We start from the raw sequence: 21,648 nt of genomic DNA, 5'->3' as shown, positions 1-21,648 counted from the left end.
AAAACAAGTTGAGATAACATGAATCTGAATAAGGAGTACATAGCCCTTTGTTTTAATTTTTGCAAAATTTTCTAAGTTGGAAGTTATTTCATAAAAAAGTTTTGAAGAAGATAATCATGAAATTAACGCACATGGGATAATCAACCATGATCTTATGGTGATCTTAGGGAATGAAGGTGAAACAACATTAAAAAGATTTTCATGGTCCCTCAAAGAGGGACATTTGTATTTGTAGACTCCTAAAATATGTGTTATTTCCTATTACATACATCCTTCCAAAATGTACTATAACTGATAGCTAATATGAGCATTTGTTTTGTGATTGAAAAACTGTAAGGAAATTTATCTTTTTTTATTTTTTGGCTGCAACCACAGCATGTAGAAGTTCCTGGGCCAAGGATTGAACCTGCACTGCAGTTATGACCTGTGCCACAGCTGTGGCAATGCCAGATCCTTAATCTGCTATGCCACAGGGGAACTTCCTTAATCAACTGGACTATATCTTTAACACTCAGTGGCCATCCAAATGCTTTATTTCAAATTTAATGGACAAGGCCACAATTTTTTAGAAGTAGTATTTTTTAAATCCTAATTTCACCAAAATGGTGTTATCTTTAAATGGCAATCTCTAAATGACCATTAATGTGTCCTGCTTTGACTAATATGTCAAAGGCCCTTCTGCTTCTTATTCATCCCCGAGTGATGACTTCATTGGCTCACTCTGTTAGACACTGAGGGGTCTCAGCAGTGAACAGTTTAGACAGGATCTTGACCCTCAACTAACCTACATTCTTGTGGGAGATACTAACAAATATGTTTTCAGAACAGTTGAGATAATCACATTAGAGTGCCAAGTGGTTTTACTTCACATTGACTGTCACAAATCTCAAGAAGGGTTGTAACACTGTGAGGCAATCCTACTGCTATTCCCTGGGAGAATTACTTTCCCACTCTCACATGTATCTTTTTCAGTGAAAGTTTTGTCCAGATATATGCCTAGGAGTGTGATTGATGGATTATATGGTAGTTCTGAGGCACCTCCGTACTGTTTTCCATAGTGATTGTACCAATTTACATTCCCACCAACAGTGTAGGAAGGTTCCCTGATCTCTACGCCCTCTCGGGCATTTGTTATTTGTAGACACACTAATGATGGCTATTCCGACTGGTGTGAAGTGGTACCTCATTGCAGATTTGCATTTCTCTAATAATTAGTGATGTTGAGAATTTTTTACATGTGCCTATTGGCCATTTGTATGTCTTCTTTGGAGAAAAATTGATTCAGGTCTTCTGCCCATTTTTCAATTGGGTTGTTTGGGGGGGTTTTTTTGCTGTTGAGTTATATGAGTTGTTTGTCTATTATAGAGATTAAGCCCTTGTCAGTTGCATCATTTGAAACTATTTTCTCCCATTCAATAGGTTGTCTTCTTTTTATGGCTTGCCATTTTGATTAGGTCCCATTGGTTTATTTTTGTTTTTATTTATATTGCTTTGGGAGGATGACCTAAGAAAACATTTGCACTGTTGATTTCAGAGAATGTTTTGCCTGAGAATGTTTTGCCTATGTTCTTTTCTAGGAGTTTTATGGTGTCTTGTCTTATGGCTAAGTCTTTAAGCCACTTTGAGTTTATTTTTGTGCATGGTGTGAGGGTATGTTCTAGTTTCATTGATTTACATACAGCTGTCTACTTTTCCCAGAACCACTTGCTGAAGAGACTTTTTCCCATTTTATATTTTTGCCTCCTTTGTTGAAGATTAATTGACCATAGGTGTCTGGGTTTATTCTGGGTTCTCTATACTGTTCCATTGGTCTGTATGTCTGTTTTTCTACCAGTATCATACTATCTTGATGACTATATCCTTGTAATATTTTCTGAAGTCTAGGAGAGTTATTTCTCTGGCTTGGTTTTTGTTCCTCAGGATTGCTTCAGCAATTCTGGGCCTTTTATGTTTCCATATAGATTTTTGGATTATTTGTTCTGGTTCTGTAAAGAATGTCATGGGTAATTTGAAATGGATTGCATTGAATCTGTTGATTGCTTTGGGTAGTATGTCCATCTTAATGATATTAATTCTTCCACCCAAGGAGCATGGACTATCTTTCCCATTTCTTTGAATCCTCCTTAATTTCCTTGATTAATGTTTTATTGTTTTCTGCATATGTCTTTCACCTCCTTGGTCATGTTTATTCCTAGGTATTTAATTTTGGGGGGTGTGATTTTGAAAGGTATTGTGTTTTTATATTCTAATATCTCATTGTTAGTATGCAGAAATGCAATGTTAATTTATATTTACATTATAAATAATGTAACATATACATTATATTTCTGTAATGTAATTTCCGAATGTTAATCTTATATCCTGCTACTTTGCTGAATTCATTGATCAGTTTCAGTAGTTTTTGTGTGGAATCCTTAGGGGTTTCTATATATAGTATTGTGTCATCTGTATAGAGTGACTGTTGTACTTCCTCTCTTCCAATTTGGATACCTTTTATTTCTTTTGTTTGTCTGCTGTGGCTGGGACTTTCAATACTATATTGAATAAAAATGGTTAGAATGGTCATTCTTGGCTTGTTCCAGATTTTAGTGGGAAGGCGTTCAGCTTTTCTCCATTAAGTATTTTTTATTATAGTAGCTTTTTATTACTCAATTACATTTATAGTTGTACAACGATCATTACAACCAAATTTTATAGTATTTCCAACCTAAACCACCAGCACATTCCCACACCCCTAAACCTGTCTCATTTGGAAACCACAAGTTTTTCAAAGTCTGTGAATCAGTATCTGTTCTGCAAAGAAGTTCATTGTGTCGGTTTTTTTAAAAAATTCCTCATGTAAGTGATAGCATTTGATGTTGGTGTCTCACTGTCTGGCTGACTTCACTTAGCATGATAATTTCTAGGTCCAGCCATGTTGCTGCCAGTGCCATTATTTCTTTCCTTTTAATGGCTGAGTAATATTCCATTGTGTATATGTACCACATCTTCTTGATCCACTCCTCTGTCGGTAGGCATTTAGGTTGTTTCCATGTCTTGGCTATTGTATATAGTGCTGCAGTGAACATTGGAGTACATGTATCTTTCTGAGTCGTGGTTTTCACTGGATAGATGCCCAGAAGAGGGATTGCTGGATCAAATGGTAATTCCATGTTTAGTTTTCAGAGGAATCTGCATGCTGTTTTCCACAGTGGTTGCACCAATTTACATTCCCACCAACAGTGCAATAGGGTTCCCTTTTCTCTACACCCTCTCCAGCATTACTTGCTTGTAGACTTTTTGATGATGGCCATTCTGGCCAGTGTAAAGTGGTACCTCATAGTGGTATTGACTTCCATTTCTCTAATGATTAGTGATGTTGAACATCTTTTCATTTGTTTTTTGGCCATCTGTATGTCTTCTTTGGAGGATTGTATGTTTAGATTTTCTGTCCATTTTTTGATGGGATTTTTTTTTTTTTTTTTTGGTATTGAGCTGCAAAAGGTGTTTATAAATTTTGGAGATTAATCCCTTGTCATTCGCTTCATTTGCAAATATTTTCTCCATTTCATGGTTTGTCATTTCATTTTGTTTAGGGTTTCCTTGGCTGTACAGAGACTTATAAGTTTAATTAAGTCCCATTTGTTTATTTTTGTTCTTATTGTCATTATTCTAATGGGTGGATCTGAGAAAACATTGCTGTGGTGTATGTAAGAGAGTGTTTGACCTATGTTTTCCTCTAAGAGTATTATAGTATCTGGTCTTATATTTAGGTATTTAATCCATTTTGAGTTTATTTTTGCATTTGGTGTTAGGAAGTGTTCTGATTTCATGGAAAATGTGGCTGTCCAGTTTTCCCAGCACCACTTACTGAAGGGGCTGTCTTTTCTCCATTGTATATTATGGCCTTCTTTGTCATAGATTAGTTGACTGTAAAGTGCATGGGTATAATTCTGAGATTTCTATCCTGTTCCACTGATCTATTTCTGTCTTTGTGCCAGTACCATATGGTTTTGATGACTGTAGATTTGTAGTATAGTCTGAAATCAGGGAGCCTGATTCCTCCAGCTCCATTTTTCTTTCTCAGGATGGCTTTGGCTATTCTGGTTCTTTTGTGCTTCCAAACAAACTAAAATATGTTGTTCTAGTGCTGGGAAAAAAAATGTCCTTGGTAACTTGATAGGGATTGCATTGAATTTGTAGATTGCCTTGGGTAGTATAGTCATTTTGACGATATCTGTTCTTCCAATCCAAGAACATGGTATGTTTTTCCATTTGTTTGTGTCATCTTTGCTTTCTTTCATCAGTGTCTTAGAGTTTTCAGAGTACAGAACTTTTGTCTCTTCAGGTAGGTTTTTATTCCCAAGTATTTTATTCTTTTGATGTAATGGTAAATGGGATTGTTTCCCTAATTTCACTTTCTGATCTTTCATTGTTAGTACATAGAAATGCAGTCAATTTCTGTGTATTCATTTTGTATCCTGCAACTTTGCGAAATTAATGGATGAGCTCTAACAGTTTTCTGGTAGAGTCTTTAGGATTCTCTAGGTATAGTATCATGTCATCTGCAAATAGTGAGAGTTTTACTTCTTCCTTTCTAGTTTGGATTCCTTTTATTTCTTTTACTTCTCTGATTGCCATGGCAGGACCTCCAAATCTGTGTTGAATAGTAGTGGTGAAAGCAGACATCCTTGTCTTGTTCTTGATCTCAGCAGTAATTCTTTCAGCTTTTCACCATTGAGAATGATGTTAGCTCTGCGTTTGTCATATATGGCCTTTATTATGTTGAGGTAGGTTCCCTCTCTGCCCACTTTCTAAAGGGTTTTTATCAGAAATGGATGTTGGATTTTGTCAAAGGCTTTTTCCACGTCTATTGAGAGGATAATATGGTCTTTATTCTTCAGTTTGTTAATGTGGTGTATCACACTGATTGATTTGTGGATATGGAAGAACACTTGCATCCCTGGGATAAATCCCTCTTGATCATGATTATAATTCTTTTAATGTATTTGTTGGATTTGGTTTGCTAGTATTTTGTTAAGGATTTTTGCATCTATGTTCATCATTGAAATTGGCCTGTAATTTTCTTTTATTGTGTTATCCTTGTCTGGTTTGGGTATCAGAGTGATGATGTCCTCATAGAATGAGTTTTGGAGTGTTTCTTCCTCTGCAATTTTTTGGAATAGTTTCAGAAGGATAGGTGTTAGCTCTTCTCTAAATGTTTGATAGAATTCAACTCTGAAGCCATCTGGTCTTGGACTTTTTTTGTTAAAGGTTTTTTAATCACAGTATCAATTTCAGTTCTTGTAATTGGTCCATTCATCTTTTCTATTTCATCTTGGTTTATTCTTAGAAGATTTTACTTTTCTAAGAATTTCTTCTAGGTTTTCCATTTTATTGGCATATAGTTGCATATAGTAGTCTCTTATGATCCTTTGTATTTCTGTGATGTCCGTTTTTGCTTCTCCTTTTTCATTTCTAGTTTTATTGATTTGAGTCCTCTCTCATTTTCTTAAGTCTGGCTAAGGGTTTATCAACTTTGTTGATCTTTTCAAAGAACCAGCTTTTTGTTTCATTGATCTTTTCTATGGTTTTCTTTGTTTCTATTTCATTGATTTCTGCCCTGATCTTTATGATTTCTTTCCTTCTACTAAGGTTAGGTTTTGTCTATTCTCTCTCTGGATGCTTTAGATGTAAAGTTAAGTTGTTTATTTGAACTTTTTCTTGTTTTCTGAGGTAGGCTTGTATTGCTATAAACTTTCCTCTTAGAACTGCTTTTGCTGCATCCCATAGGTTTTGGAGTGTCATATCTTTGTTGTCATTTGCTTCTAGGTATTTTTTAATTTCCTCTTTGATTTCTTCAGTGACCCATTGGTCGTTTAGTAGCATGTTGTTGAGTCTCCAAGTGTTTGTGTTTTTTGCAATTTTTTTCTTGTTGTTGATTTCCAGTTGTATAGTGTTGTGGTCAGAGAAGATGCTTGATATGATTTGTTTTCTTAAAGTTACCAAGGCTTGATTTGTGGCCAAGAATGTGATCAATCCTAGAGAATGTTCCATGTACACTTGAGAAGAATGCGTATTCTGCTGCTTTTGAATGGAATATCCTATAAATATCTATTAAGTCCATCTGGTCTAATGCTTCATTCAGGGCCTGTGTTTCCTTATTGATTTTCTGTCTGGATGAGCTGTCCATTGCTGTAAGTGCAGTGTGAAAGTGCCCCACTATTCTTGTGTTATTGTCAATTTCCCCTTTTAAGGTTGTTAGCAGTTGTCCTATGTATTGTGGTGATCATATGTTGGGTGCATAGATATTTAAAATTGTTGTATCTTCTTCTTGGATTGATCCTTTGATCATTATGTAGTGTCCTTCCTTGTCTCCTATAATATTCTTTTTAAGGTCTATTTTGTTGGATATGAGCATTGCTACTCTAGCTTTCTTTTGATTCCTGTTTGCATGGAATGTTTGTTCCATCCTCTCACTTTCAATTTGTGTGTGTCTTTAGAAGTGAAGTGGATCTCTTGAAGAAAGCATATATATGGATCTTGTTTTTGTATCCATTCAGCCAGTCTATGTCTTTTGGTTGGGCCATTTAGTCCATTTATATTTAAGGTAATTATTGATAATTATGTTCTTATTGCCATTTTATTAACTGTTTTGGATTTGTTTTGGTTGCTCTTTTTTCTTCGCTTCTCTTGTTTTCTCCTTTTGAGGTTTGATGATTATCTTTAGTGGTATATTTGAGTTGATTTTTCTTATTTGTATGTGTATCAATTGTAGATTTGTGGTTTGCAGTTACCCTGAAGTTTTGATATAGGAGTCTATATATATACGAGATTGTTTTAAGTTGTTGGTCTCTTAATTGCAGGTGCATCTCCATTGTCCTGCATTTGTACCCTTCTCTTCTCATGATTTCTGATTTTGGTAGCATATTTGTATGCGGATGATTTCCTGCCTTTACTGTATATATGCCTTTACTAGTGAGCCTTGTCATTTGTGGTATTTTTGTTTCTAGTTGTGGCCTTTTCTTTTCTGCCTAAAGAAGTTCCTTTAGTATTTGTTGTAAGGCTGGTTTAGTGTTGCTGAATTCTCTCAGCTTTTGCTTATCTGTGAAGGTTTTGATATCTCCTTCAAATCGGAATGAGAGCCTTGCTGGGTAAAGTAATCTTGGTTGGAGGTTTTTTCCTTTCATCACGTTAAGCATATCATGCCACTCCCTTCTGGCCTGCAGAGTTTCTGCTGAAAAATCTGCTGATAACCTTATTGGGCTTCCCTTGTATGTTATTTGTTTCTTTTCCCTAGCTGCTTTCAAGATTTTCTCTTTGTCTTTAATTTGGTCAATTTGATTAATATGTGTCTCGGGGTATTCCTCCTTGGGTATATTTTATATGGTACTTGTTGCACTTCCTGGATTTGAGTGAGTGGTTCCTTTCCCATGTTAGGGAAGTATTTGGCTATTATTTCTTTGAATATTTTTTCTGTCCCTTTCCCTCTCTCTTCTCCTTCTGGCACCCCTATAATATGGATATTGGTACATTTAACATTTTCCCAGAGTTCTCTGAGACTCTCTTCATTTGTTTTCAATCTGTTTTCTCTTTTCTGTTCTGCATCAATGATTTCCATTACTCTGTCCTCCACCTTGCTTATTTGTTCTTCTGCCTCCTGTGTTCTGCTGTTGGTTGCTTCTAATGAATTTTTTATTTCAGTTATTGTATTTTGCATCTCTGCTTGCTTAAGTTTTAAATCTTGTATTTCTTTTGTCAGTGTTTTCTCCAAATTATCAATCTTTGCCTCCAGTCTATTTCCAATGTCCAGCATCATCTTTACTGTCATCAGTATAAAGTCTTTTTCCTGGAGGCTTATAATCTCCTGATCACTTGTCTGATTTTCTGGGGTTTTTCTTTCTCCCTTATCTGAGTTATAGTTCTCTGTCTCTTCATTTTTATAGGTTTTTGGCATGGTGACCTTTTTACAGATAATAAAGTTGTAGCCTCTCTTACTTCTGGTGTCTGCCCCCCTCGTGGCTGAAGTTGGTGTAGGCTTCTTGATGGGAGGGACTGATGCCCGCCCACTGGTAGATGGGACTGATTCCTATCTCTCTGGTGGGTGGGGCTTTGTCTCTGGGTGAGATTAGAGGTGGCTATGTGCCTGGGGGGTCTTTAAGCAGCCTGTTTACTGATGGGTGGGGCTGTGATCCCACCTGGATTATTGTTTGGCCTGGGGCTTCTCAGCGCTGATGGGTGGGGCCAGACTTTCCCAAAATGGCCGCCTCTAGAGGATCACACACAGATGAATATTCCCAAGAGCTTTACTTCCAATGTCCTTTCCCCACAACAAGCCACAGTCCCCCACTGTTTTCCCAGGAGCTCCTCCAAGAACTGTAGTCAGGTCTGACCAATATTCCCATGGAGCCTCTGCTTTGCCCCAGGACCCAGCACACATGAAGTCCTGTGTGTGCCTTTCAAGAATGGGGTCTCCATTTCCCCCAGTCCTGTGGATCTCCTGCACACAAGCCCCACTGGCCTTCAATGCCAGATGCTCTGGAGGCTCTTTCTTCCAGTGCCAGATCCCCAGGCATAGGGACCTGACGTGGGGCTCAGAACTCTCACTCCTGTAGGTGAGTCTCTGTGAACCAGTGACTTTCCAGTCTGTGGGGCTTCCGACCTGGGAGGTATGGGGTTGCTTATATCATGTAATCACCCCTCCTACCTCTTGATTTGGCCTCCTCTTTTTCTTTTGGAGTAGGATATCTTTTTGAAAGTTTCCAGTCCATTTGGTTGAAGATTGTTTTGGTTTTAATTTTGTTGTTTTTATGAGAGAAGGTAAGCTCCAGTCCTTGTATTCTGCCATCTTAATCCCATCTCCCCTTTCCTCCATTGAGTATTATATTGACTGTGGTTTTGTCACAAATGGCTTTGATTATGTTAAGGTATGTTCCCTCTATACTCACTGTGCTAAAAGTTTGTATCATGAATGGACGTTGGATTTTGTCAAATGCTTTTTCTGCACTTATTGAGATGATCATGTGGCTTTTGACTCTTCTTTTGTTAATGTGGTGTATGACGTTGATTGATTTGCATGTATCAAACCATCCTTGTGAACTTAGGATGAATCCCACTTTTTTGAGAATTTTTTCATCTATATTCATCAGAGATATTGGCCTATAATTTACTTTTTTGGTAGTATCTTTGTCTGGTTTTGGTATTAGGCTGATGATGGCTTCATAGAATGTCTTTGGGATTATTCCTTCTTCTTCAACCATTTGGAAAAGTTTAAGAAGGATGGGTATAAGATCTTCTTTGTATGTTTGGTAGAATTCACCTGTGAAGCCATCTTGTTCTGGACTTTTGTTTATAGGGAGTGTTTTTATTATATATTCAATTCCATTTCTAGTGATTGGTCTGTTCAGTTGATATATTTCTTCTTGATTCAGTTTTGGCAGCTCTGTTTGTCTCTAGAAAGTAGTCCATTTCTTCTAGGTTGTCAAATTTGTTGGCATATAATTGTTCATAGTATTCTCTTATTCTCTTACAGTTTTTGTGTATTTCTGCAGTATCTGTGGAAATTTATTCTTTTTTATTTCTTATTTTGTATTTTTGAGTTCTTTCTCTCCTCTTCTTGGTAAGTCTGGCCAGATGTTTATCCATTTTGTTTACCTTCTCAAAGAATCAGCTCTTGGTTTTATTGATTTTTTTCTATTGTTTTTTGAATGTCTACTTTATTTATTTCCTCTCTGTTCTTTAAGATTTCCTTCCTTCTGCTGACTTTAGCTTTTGTTTGTTCTTTTTCTAATTCATTTAGGTGGTGGGTTAAGTCGTTGATTTGAGATTTTTCTTCTTTTTTGAGGAAGGCTAAGGTGAGTCTCTTGTAGACAGGCATATTACAGGCTATTGCTTTTTTTAATCCAGTCTGCCACTCTATGTCTTTTGATTGGAGCATTCAGTCCATTGACGTTTAAGTAATTATTGATAAATATGTATTTATTGCCATTTTAAACCTGTTTTACTTATGATTCTATGTTTCTCCTTTGTTCCTTCCTTTTTTGGTTTTGGATGATTTCCTTTTATTTTATGCTTGTGTCCTCTTCTTTTTAGTTTTTGTGAATGTATTGTCTGGTTTTGATTTGTGGTTGCCATTTTTCAAGTATGTTACTCCCTTCCTATATCTGCTTACTTTAGCTTGATGGTCATATAGGCTCAAACACATTCTTTTAAAAAAGAGTCCAGATGATTTTAATTTCCTTCCCCACATTTTATGATTTTTATGTCCTTTTTTAACATCTTCATGTTTCTTGTTTTGCTGTTCCTTGTGTCTACTGTCACTTTTACAATAGTTCTTTCTCCTTTTAGTTCTCTATACTAGTTAATTTAAGTGATTACTTTCAATTGTGATTTCCTCTATCCTATTTCTTCCTACTTCTTTTTTATTTAGAGGAACCCTTTCAGTATTTCTTTCAGAATGGGTTTAGTATTGCTGTACTCTTTTAGTTTTTGCTTATTGGAGAAATTCTTTATTTCTCCTTCTATTTTAAATGATATTATTTCTGGGTAGAGTATTTTAGACTAAAAGCTTTTCCCTTTTAGAACGTTGAATATATCTTTCCCCCCTCTTCTGGCCTGTAGTTCTTTTGTAAAGAAATCAGCCAGATGCTTGCCCTTTGGAGGGGCTACACTTCCGCAGAGCAGCACCAAACACCACCAGCCCCCGAGAAAAGGCCTGCAGCCCAGAAAAGCTAGAACAAGCCTAGCCAGGCCGTGAATAGATCTATCTAATTCTCCGACGGCTTTTCTGAGTCGGGCTGCCCCGGAGAGGAGCCTCTTGGAGTTTCAGTGGCCCTGCTACCCGCCCAAGCCCTCAGGGGGTGCCGAGAACTAGTGGTTCAGCTGCATAGGACTGCCAGTTCCAGGCAGGACCCCCTGCAGCCCAGAAAAGCTGCAACAAGCTTGGCCAGACTGTGAAAAGATCCGCCTACATTCTCAGGCCGTCCTTCTGAGTTGGGCTGCCCTAGGGAAGAGCCTCTTAGGTTCTCAGTGACCCAGATAGCTGCTCCAGCCCCCAGGGGATGCTGCACTCCTGAGGAACAGCTGCCCAACACCGCCAACCCCCTGCAAGAACCCCACAGCCTAAAAACACCAGAGCAAGCTCTGCATGACCAAGTGAAATCTCCTACCATCATGGTGTGGAACTCCCAGTCCTGTCTGCCCTCAGGAAGTCTTCCTTTGCTTCAAGGAAACACTGTTAGCCCCATCAACACTCCAGAAAAGCCACACTGCCTCAAAAAAGATTGACCAACAACACCAGCCCTCAGGAAATATTCCACGGCAGTGACAAGGCAAACACTGCCCAATAACGGAGAGTACAACTCCCTCAGGAGAAAGAAAACAACAAGCAAGATGAAGAAGCTGAGAAACCACCCCCAGTCAAACCAACAGGAGAACTCACCCAAAACAGTCAACAATGAAACAGATCTCGGAAGTCTGACAGACCTGGAGTTCAAAAGGGAAATAGTGAAAATACTGAAGGAATTAAGACAAGATATGAACAGTAATGCAGATACCCTCAGAAAGGAACTAGAACATATAAGGAGGAGCCAAGAAAAACTAGAACATTCATTGGCAGAGATGCAAACTGAACTAAGGGCAGTAAAAACCAGAATGAATAATGCAGAAGAACGAATCAGTGATATGGAAGATAGAATAATGGAAATCACCCAATCAGGTCAGCAGACAGAAAACCAAATCAAAAAACTGGAAAGCAATATAAGAGACCTATGGGATAATATAAAGCAGGCCAATCTACGCATAATAGGAATTCCAGAAGGAGTAGAAAAAGATAAGGGGATGGAAAATATATTTGAAGAAATTATCGATGGAAACTTCCCAAATCTGAAGGATACTGGGTTCAAGATACAAGAAGCACAGAGGGCCCCAAACAAACTGAACCCAAATAGACCCACACCAAGACACATCATAAGAAAAATGGCAAAAGTTAGTGATAAAGAGAGGATCCTAAAGGCAGCAAGAGGAAAACAGAATGTTACCTACAAGGGAACCCCCATAAGATTATCAGCTGACTTCTCTACAGAAACACTACAGGCCAGGAGGGAATGGCAAGAGATATTTAAAGTGCTAAAAGGAAAAAATATGCAACCTAGAATACTCTATCCAGCGAGAATATCATTTAAAATAGAAGGGGAAATAAAAATTTTTTCCAACAAACAAAAACTTAAAGAATACACCAACCCCAACCCAGGTTAAAGGAAATATTGAAAGGGCTTCTCTAAAATAACAAGAAAGGAAGGAAAGGGAAGAAAAAAGAAAAGAAAAAAAGAAGAAGAAGAGGAAGAACTAGAACTGAAGAAACCGCAATCAGAGAGCAGTCACTCAAATAAGCCAGCATACACATTTAATCATGAACAGGCCTCAAACAAAATAAAATTAAAAAGAAAAAAAGAAAAAAGAGTCATCAAAACCATAAAATGTGGGCAAGGGATGTTAGGAAATAAATAAGCCTTTTTGTTTGTTTGTATGTTTCTCTTCTTAATTTTAATATAGTAATGAAGTGTTTGAACCTACAGGACCATCAGGCTAAAACACACAATTATGGGAAGGGGTTAGCATACTTAAAAAACAGGGCAACCACAAGCCAAAACCAAATATTGCATTCACAAAAAATGAAAAAAAAAATACACTCAAGCAGGTAATAACAGGAGACCATCCAACCAAAAAAAAAAAAAAAAGAAAGGAAGAATGGAGAACCATAGAATCCACTGGAACACGAGGTTCAAAATGGCAATAAATAATCATCTATCAATTATCACCTTAAATGTCAATGGACTCAATGCCCCAATCAAAAGACACAGAGTGGCTGAGTGGATAAAAAGGCAAAAACCTTCAATATGCTGCCTACAAGAAACTCACCTTAGGACAAAGGACACATATACATTGAAAGTGAAAGGGTGGGGAAAAATATTTCACGCCAATAGACATGACAGAAAAGCAGGAGTCGCAACGCTCATATCAGACAAAATAGACTTTAAAACAAAAGACATAAAGAAAGACAAAGAAGGACACTACTTAATGATGAAGGGATCCATCCAAGGAGACAATGTTACTATCGTCAACATATATGCCCCAAATACAGGAGCACCCAGATACATACAACAAATATGAACAGACATAAAGGGAGATATTGATGAGAATACAATCATAGTAGGAGACCTTAATACCCCCCTCACATCAATGGACAGATCCTCTAGACAGAAAACCAATAAAGCAACAGAGGTCCTAAAGGAAACAATAGAAAAGTTAGACTTCATTGATATCTTCAGGACACTACATCCAAAAAAAGCAGAAGACACATTCTTCTCAAATGCTCATGGAACATTCTCAAGAATCGACCACATATTGGGACACAAAGCGAATCTCAATAAATTTAGGAGCATAGAAATTATCTCAAGTTATCTTCTCTGACCACAATGCCATGAAATTAGAAATCAACCATGGGAAAAGGAAAGAGAAAAAACCTACCACATGGAGACTAAACAACATGCTACTAAAAAACCAATGGGTCAATGAGGAAATCAAGAAGGAAATCAAAAACTACCTTGAAACAAATGATAATGAAGACACAACCGCTCAAAATCTATGGGATGCTGCGAAAGCAGTGCTCACAGGGAAATTTATTGCAATACAGGCCTTTCTCAAAAAAGAAGAAAGATCCCAAATGGACAACTTAACCCTCCACCGAAATGAATTAGAAAAAGAAGAACAAAAAAGGCCTAAAGTCAGCAGAAGGAAGGAAATGATAAAGATCAAAGAAGAAATCAATAAAATAGAGACTCAAAAAACAATAGAGAAAATTAATAAAACCAAGAGCTGGTTCTTTGAAAAGGTAAACAAAATTGACAAACCCCTGGCCAGACTCACTCAAAAGAGGAGAGAAAGAACCCAAATAACCAAAATTATAAATGAAAAAGGAGAAATCACACGGATACAGCAGAAATACAAAAAACCATAAGAGAAGACTATGAACAACTATATGGCAACAAGTTTGACAATCGGGAAGAAATGGACAATTTTCTAGAATCTTACAGCCTGCCAAAACTGAACCAAGTAGAAACAGACCAACTGAACAGACCGATCACTAGAAATGAAATTGAAGAGGTCATAAAATCACTCCCTACAAATAAAAGTCCAGGACCAGATGGCTTCACAGGTGAATTCTATCAAACATATAAAGAGGAATTGGTGCCCATCCTCCTTAAACTCCTTCAAAAGGATGAAGAAGAAGGAATACTCCCAAAGACATTCTATGATGCCACCATCACCCTCATTCCAAAACCAGACAGAGATACCACCAAAAAAGAAAACTATCGCCCAATATCATTGATGAATATAGATGCAAAAATTCTCAACAAAATCTTAGCCAACCGAATCCAACAACATATCAAAAAAATTATACACCATGACCAGGTTGGGTTCATCCCAGGTTCACAAGCATGGTTCAACATACGCAAATCAATCAGCATCATACACCACATTAACAAAAAAAAAGTAAAAAATCATATGATCATCTCAATAGACGCAGAAAAAGCATGTGACAAAGTCCAACATCCATTCATGATCAAGACCCTCGCCAACGTGGGTATAGAGGGAACATTCCTGAATATAATCAAAGCCATTTAGGATAAACCCACAGCAAATATAATCCTCAATGGGGAAAAACAGAAAGCCTTCTCCCTCAAATCTGGAACAAGACAGGGATGCCCACTCTCACCACTGCTCTTCAACATACTTTTGGAAGTCCTAGCCACAGCAATTAGACAAACCAAAGAAATAAAAGGCATCCATATAGGAAGAGAAGAGAGAAAACTGTCACTGTATGCAGATGACATGATACTATACATAGAAAACCCTAAGGACTCAACCCCCAAACTCCTTGAACTGATTCATAAATTCAGCAAAGTAGCAGGATAGAAGATGAACATTCAGAAGTCAGTTGCATTTCTGTATACCAGCAATGAAATATTAGAAAAGGAATACAAAAATACGATACCTTTTAAAATTGCACCTCACAAAATCAAATACCTCGGAATACACCTGACCAAGGAGGGAAAGGATCTATATGCCGAGAACTATAAAACTTTCATCAAAGAAATCAAAGAAGATGGAAAGAAATGGAAAGATATTCCATGTTCCTGGATTGGGAAAATCAATATTGGAAAAATGGCCATACTACCCAAAGCAATCTACAGATTCAATGCAATCCCTATCAAATGACCCATGACATGTTTCACAGAACTAGAACAAACAATCCAAACATTTATATGGAACCACAAAAGACCCAGCATCACCAAAGCAATCCTGAGAAACAAAAACCAAGCAGGAGGCATAACTCTCCCAGACTTCAAGAAATACTACAAAGCCACAGTCATCCAAACAGTGTGGTACTGGGATCAAAACAGACACACAGACCAATGGAACAGAATAGAGAACCCAGAAATAAACCCTGACACCTATGGTCAATTAATCTTTGACAAGGGAGGCAAGAACATCAAATGGGAAAAAGAAAGTCTATTCAGCAAGCACTGCTGGGAAACCTGGACAGCTGCGTGCAAAGCAATGAAACGAGAACACACCCTCACACCATGCACACAAATAAACTCCAAATGGCTGAAAGACTTAAATAGAAGACAGGACACCATCAAACTCCTAGAAGAAAACATAGGCAAAACACTCTCTGACGTCAACATCATGAATATTTTCTCAGGTCAGTCTCCCAAAGCAATAGAAATTAGAGCAAAAATAAACCCATGGGACCTCATCCAACTGAAAAGCTTTTGCACAGCAAGGGAAACCCAAAAGAAAACAAAAAGACACCTTACAGAATGGGAGAAAACAGTTTCAAATGATGCAACCGACAAGGGCTTAATCTCTAGAATATATAAACAACTTATACAACCCAACAGCAAAAAAGCCAATCAAGCAATGGAAAAATGGGCAAAAGACCTGAATAGACTGTTCTCCAAAGAAGATATACAGATGGCCAACAAACACATGAAAAAATGCTCAACATCGCTGGTTATAAGAGAAATGCAGATCAAAACTACCATGAGATACCACCTCACACCAGTCAGAATGGCCATCATTCATAAATCCACAAATAACAAGTGCTGGAGGGGGTGTGGGGAAAAGGGAACCCTCCTGCACTGCTGGTGGGAATGTCAACTGGTACAGCCACGATGGAGAACAGTTTGGAGATACCTTAGAAATCTATCCATAGAACTTCCATATGACCCCGCAATCCCACTCTTGGGCATCTATCCGGACAAATCTCTACTTAAAAGAGACACGTGCACCCGCATGTTCATTGCAGCACTATTCACAATAGCCGGGACATGGAAACAACCCAAATGTCCATCGACAGATGATTGGATTAGGAAGATGTGGTCTATATACACAATGGAATACTACTCAGCCATAAAATAGAATGACATAATGCCATTTGCAGCAACATGGATGGAGCTAGAGAATCTCATACTGAGTGAAATGAGCCAGAAAGACAAAGACAAATACCATATGATATCACTTATAACTGGAATCTAATATCCAGCACAAATGAACATCTCCTCAGAAAAGAAAATCATGGACTTGGAGAAGAGACTTGTGGCTGCCTGATGGGAGGGGGAGGGAGTGGGAGGGATCGGGAGCTTGGGCTTATCAGACACAACTTCGAATAGATTTACAAGGACATCCTGCTGAATAGCATTGAGAACTTTGTCTAGATACTCATGTTGCAACAGAAGAAAGGGTGGGGGAAAAAATGTAATTGTAATGTATACATGTAAGGATAACCTGACCCCCTTGCTGTACAGTGGGAAAATAAAAAAATTATAAAAAAAAAAAGAAATCAGCCAAGAGACTTATGGGGGTTCCCTTAATAAAGTCTTTTTTTTTCTCTTGCTGCCTTTATTTTTTTTCATTTTATTGTTTTTATTTTTAGAAGTCATACATTTATAGAACTTAAAAATGTAGTCTTACAAGGCGCATTATGGAAAATAGTGATCTTTTTTTAACTCAGTGAATTTTATTACATTTATAGCTGTACAATGATCATTACAACCCAATTTTATACCATTTCCAATCCCAAACCCCCAGCCTATTCCTCACCCTCAACCTTTCTCCTTTGGAAACCATAAGTTTTTAAAAGTCTCTGAGTCAGTATCTGTTCTGCAGAGAAGTTCATTGTGTCCATTTTTTAGATTCCACATGTAAGTGACAGCATATGATGTTGGTGTCTCACTGTCTGACTAACTTCATTTAGCTTGATATTTCTAGGTCCATCCATGTTGGGGCCAATGCCATTATTTCTTTCCTTTTAATGGCTGAGTAATATTCCATTGTGTACATGTATCACATCTTCTTGATCCACTCCTCTGTTGATGGACATTTAGGTTGCTTCCGTGTCTTGGCTCTTGCATATAATGCTGCAGTGAGCATTGGAGTACATGTACCTTTTTGAGTCATGGTTTTCTCTGGATAGATGCCCAGGAGAGGGATTGCTGGATCAAATGGTAATTCTACTTCTAGTTTTCTGAGGAATCTCCATACTGTTTCCCACAGTGGTTGCACCAGGTTACATACCCATCAGCAGTGTAGGAGAGTTCTCTTTTCTCCGCACCTTCTCCAGTATTTATTATTTGTGGACTTTTTTATGATGGCCATTGTGGCCAGTGTAAGGTGGTACCTCATAGTGGTTTTGATTTGCATTTCTCTAATAATGAGTGATGTTGAACATCTTTTCATGTGTTTTTTTGGCCTTCTCTATGTCTTCTTTGGAGAACTGTTTGTTTAGATCTTCTGCCCATTTTTTGATGGGGTTGTTTGTTTTTTTGGTATTGAGCTGCAGAAGGTGTTTATAAATTTTGGAGATTAATCCCTTGTCAGTCACTTCATTTGCAAATATTTTCTCCCATTCTGTGGGTTGTCTTTTCATTTTGTTTAGGGTTTCCTTTGCTGTGCAGAAACTTTTAATTAGGTTCTTGCTGCCTTTAGAATCTTTAACTTTTGCAACTTTCATTATACTATGTCTTGGTGTGGGCCAGTTTGGGTTCAACTTGTTTGGGGCTCTCTGTGCTTCCTGTATCTTGGTATCTGTTTCCTTTAGATTCAGAAAGCTTTCAGCCATAATTTCTTCAAATATACTTTCAATCCCTTTTTCTTTTCTTCTCCTTCTAGAATGCCTATTATGTATGGATTGACCCACTTTATATTATCCTATAGATCTTTTATATTGCTTTCATATTTTTTCATTTAGTTTTCTGTCTGCTGTCCTGATTGGGTGATTTCTATTATTCTATCTTCCAAATCACTCTTTCATTCCTTTGAATTATTCATTCTGCTCTTCAGTGCCTTTAACTCAGCTTACATCTCTGCAAATGAATTTTCAAATTTTTCTTGGATCCTCCTTATATTTTCTAGTTCCTTTCTAAAGTAACCTGCATTACTGTTCATATCTGCTTCATATTCATTCTTAATTCCTTCAGTATTCTTACTTCCTCCTTTTTGAATTTGGTATCTATTAGACTGAAGAAGTCTGTTTCATTGTTTGCTCCTTCAGGGGACTTCTCCTGTTCTTTTAACTGGGAATGGTTCCTGAGCCTCTTCATTTTGCTTATATTCTCCATATTCTGTTTAAGGAGAGCTATTTATATGTGAGAGCTCCCTTGGGTATTTTGCGAGGGCTTACTATTTATTTTTGGTGTGAGGGCTGCTTTTGGGTTGGATGCTTGCTGTCACTTTCCTCAGTGTGTGCAGGCTGTTATCACCTTGATAGGGTGCTGCGTTTGCTTCCAGGGAGATGGAGGGAGTGGGCAGGGCTAGCAGCCAGTGCCTGGTTGCTGGGTCCTTGACAGTGGTAAGGACCCACAGGAAGGTGGTGCAGGCTGCTCCTAGTTGCAGGGCCCTGGGAAGTGGCAGTGACCCTCAGGCAGGTGTAGGCAGTGCTTGGAGTGATTGGCAGCAGCAGCAGCAGGGTGTGTGCATTCCCAGGGGAGTGAGAGCAACAACAGATGGTGCTGAGTTCAGTACCCTGCTCTATGCCGACCTCTCAGGTGACTTGGCCCATGGGTGGCACCTGTTCAATACCCCTAGTGGTGGTGGGCCATGCCCACTTCTGGAGTCTGAGATGACTGAGTTTGCCCCCACCATCTGTACACCATGCTAGCAGTGCACTTAGCCCACATAGGAGGCACCCCCATCTGTAGCCAGTGCAAGAGGGGTCCATCACCTATAGTCCCTGCCCTCTGAGAGTCCATGCATGTGCAAAGAAAGATATTCCTATGGTAGTCTGCCCCTCCTCTTCCTGCCCTCCCCAACAATGGCACCTTGCTTCCCTGCAGGCCCAGACCTCCTCCCAGTTTCCCTCAGCTGTGGCACTCTGTTCCCCAGGTCTTGGCACACCGCTCCCTAGCTCCCTCAGGCTGTCTCCATACAGCCAACCCTAGTCCTCTGGAACTGACCTCTGGAGCCTAAGTCTCAGCACCTTGCCCCCTTCCCAGTGTCTCAGGCCATGGTGTCCCAGGAGGTCGTACTGATTGTCTATGTATCTCTCACTCTGCTTTGCCCTCCTCAGTCCAGCTGCTGAGCTTTTCTCCATAGCTTTTAGGTCCCTCCATCTTGGCTGATCTCCCCATCAGTTAGGTGGCTCCCCAGGGTTGTGCGTCCCTTTCCTCTTTCACAGCTCCCTCTCGAGAGTGCTAGTCCCATCCTGATTACTTTCTTTTCTTTTCCTTTTTTTTTTTTGTTCTTTTGTTCTACCCAGTTATGTGGAGGGTTTCTTGCCCTTTTTGAAGGTTTAATGTCTTCTGCCAGTGTTCAGTAGATGTTCTGTGTGAATCGTTCCACATGTAGATGGTTTTTTTTGATGTGTTTGTGGGAGAAGATGAAGAGCACGTCTGACTCCTCCACCATCTTGATCCTGCCCTATCATCATCACACTTTTCAAGGAAAGTTCTCTTAAAGGGCTGCAGTTGATTCTTAAGTAATTCAGATGCAATCATTTTTTCCCCTGAATTTTCCTCATATCATTATGATCGAAGGCAGAAGATGACATTTGAATTGAAGTGTGAATAGTACTATGCTGTCCCTCAAAGTTGTATGTTCCTGAAATCAGCTAAAAGACAGAATTTATAAAAGCATTACCTGAAGTTTATGAACTAGCTAACATTGAAGATTAAAACTGTTGAGTTACCAATTGAACTCATTGTACAAGGTAATTAGTATTATTTTTACATGATTTACTAAGTTAACTCATAATTACTCTTATTAAAGATCCAATTTTTTTTTGTCTTTTTTTGTTGTTGTTATTGTTGTTGCTATTTCTTGGGCCGCTCCCACGGCATATGGAGGTTCCCAGGCTAGGGGTTGAATCGGAGCTGTAGCCACTGGCCTATGCCAGAGCCACAGCAACGTGGGATCCGAGCCGCGTCTGCAACCTACACCACAGCTCACGGCAATGCCGGATATTTAACCCACTGAGCAAGGGCAGGGACCGAACCCGCAACCTCATGGTTCCTAGTCGGATTTGATCACCACTGCGCCACGACAGGAACTCCAAAGATCCAAATTTTTTAAAATCCAAAATTATCTTGACAACAGTGGAGCAGGTATAAAGCACAACTTATTTAAAGATCAGTAAAGAACATTTAGTGTTCTACGATCCCATAGCAAAATAAAGAGGAGCCATCAGTTAGATAAACCAGTTTACTGACTGCCAAAGAATCAACCTAGTTCTGATTATAGTAGCTGATGTAGATTCACCAAATCATGAATTTTAATATTTTTATACGTGTGTGCATGCGCACACACACAATTTTCCCCTAAACAGATATATCCACAACTTAGCCTGTCATTTCAGTTTTATCCTTCATTAAAAGGAAGAACACAGATCAAACCTGACAACATCTTGGGCTAGAACCACAGTTTCTTTTTTCGTTATCACATTGACCAATTCCACAGTCTGTCTTCTTCAAATACACTTCAGTATGTGCCTGGTTCTGGGTCCTTGGGCTCATAAAGGAGTCAACCTCATTTACCTAAGGTTAAATAAGACATAATGAAAAAGCGTGGAGTTCCCATTGTGGCTCAATGGTAAAGAACCTGACTAGTACCTTTGAGGACATGGGTTCTCTCCCTGGCTTTGCTCAGTGGGTTAAAAGATCAGGCGTTGCTGTGAGCTGTGGTGTAGTTCACAGACGCAGCTCGGATCTAGCATTGCTGTCGCTGTGGTGTAGGCCTGCATCTGTAGCTCCAATTGGACTCCTTGTCTGGGAACTTCCATATGCTGCAGGTATGGCCCTAAAAATTAAAAAAAAAAAAAAAGAAAGAAAGGAAAAGAAAAAGCTACTCATTCTTAAAGTGACTTTCAAAGTGGCCATAGTGCCACTATAAATCTCTCTAGATTTAGCATCATACATTCTAGATGTTATTGCTTAATATTCCTGTTATCTGAGCTGCCGGGCACTACAGGGTGACTCAGGGTCATCAATGGGTGGAGTACCACAAAGCAGGAAGAGGGACAGAAAATAGTGAACAAGAGAGGGGCTGGGACGCTGTGGCAATACCCTGTGCTGACCACTGATCATCGACATGAAGGTGTGACTTAGAGGA

General features: G+C 38.7%; 1 protein-coding gene across 1 annotated transcript in view; it reads left to right on the top strand.

The window, feature by feature from the left end:
* DNAH7 (dynein axonemal heavy chain 7) overlaps positions 1 to 21,648 on the top strand; it is a 275,667-nt gene that overhangs the window by 249,684 nt on the left and 4,335 nt on the right. The gene's annotated exons all lie outside the window — the stretch shown is intronic.

This window comes from Phacochoerus africanus, chromosome 3 (assembly GCF_016906955.1).
Source record: "Phacochoerus africanus isolate WHEZ1 chromosome 3, ROS_Pafr_v1, whole genome shotgun sequence".
NCBI lineage: Eukaryota > Metazoa > Chordata > Mammalia > Artiodactyla > Suidae > Phacochoerus > Phacochoerus africanus.
This window is presented reverse-complemented; position numbering and strand designations above follow the sequence as displayed.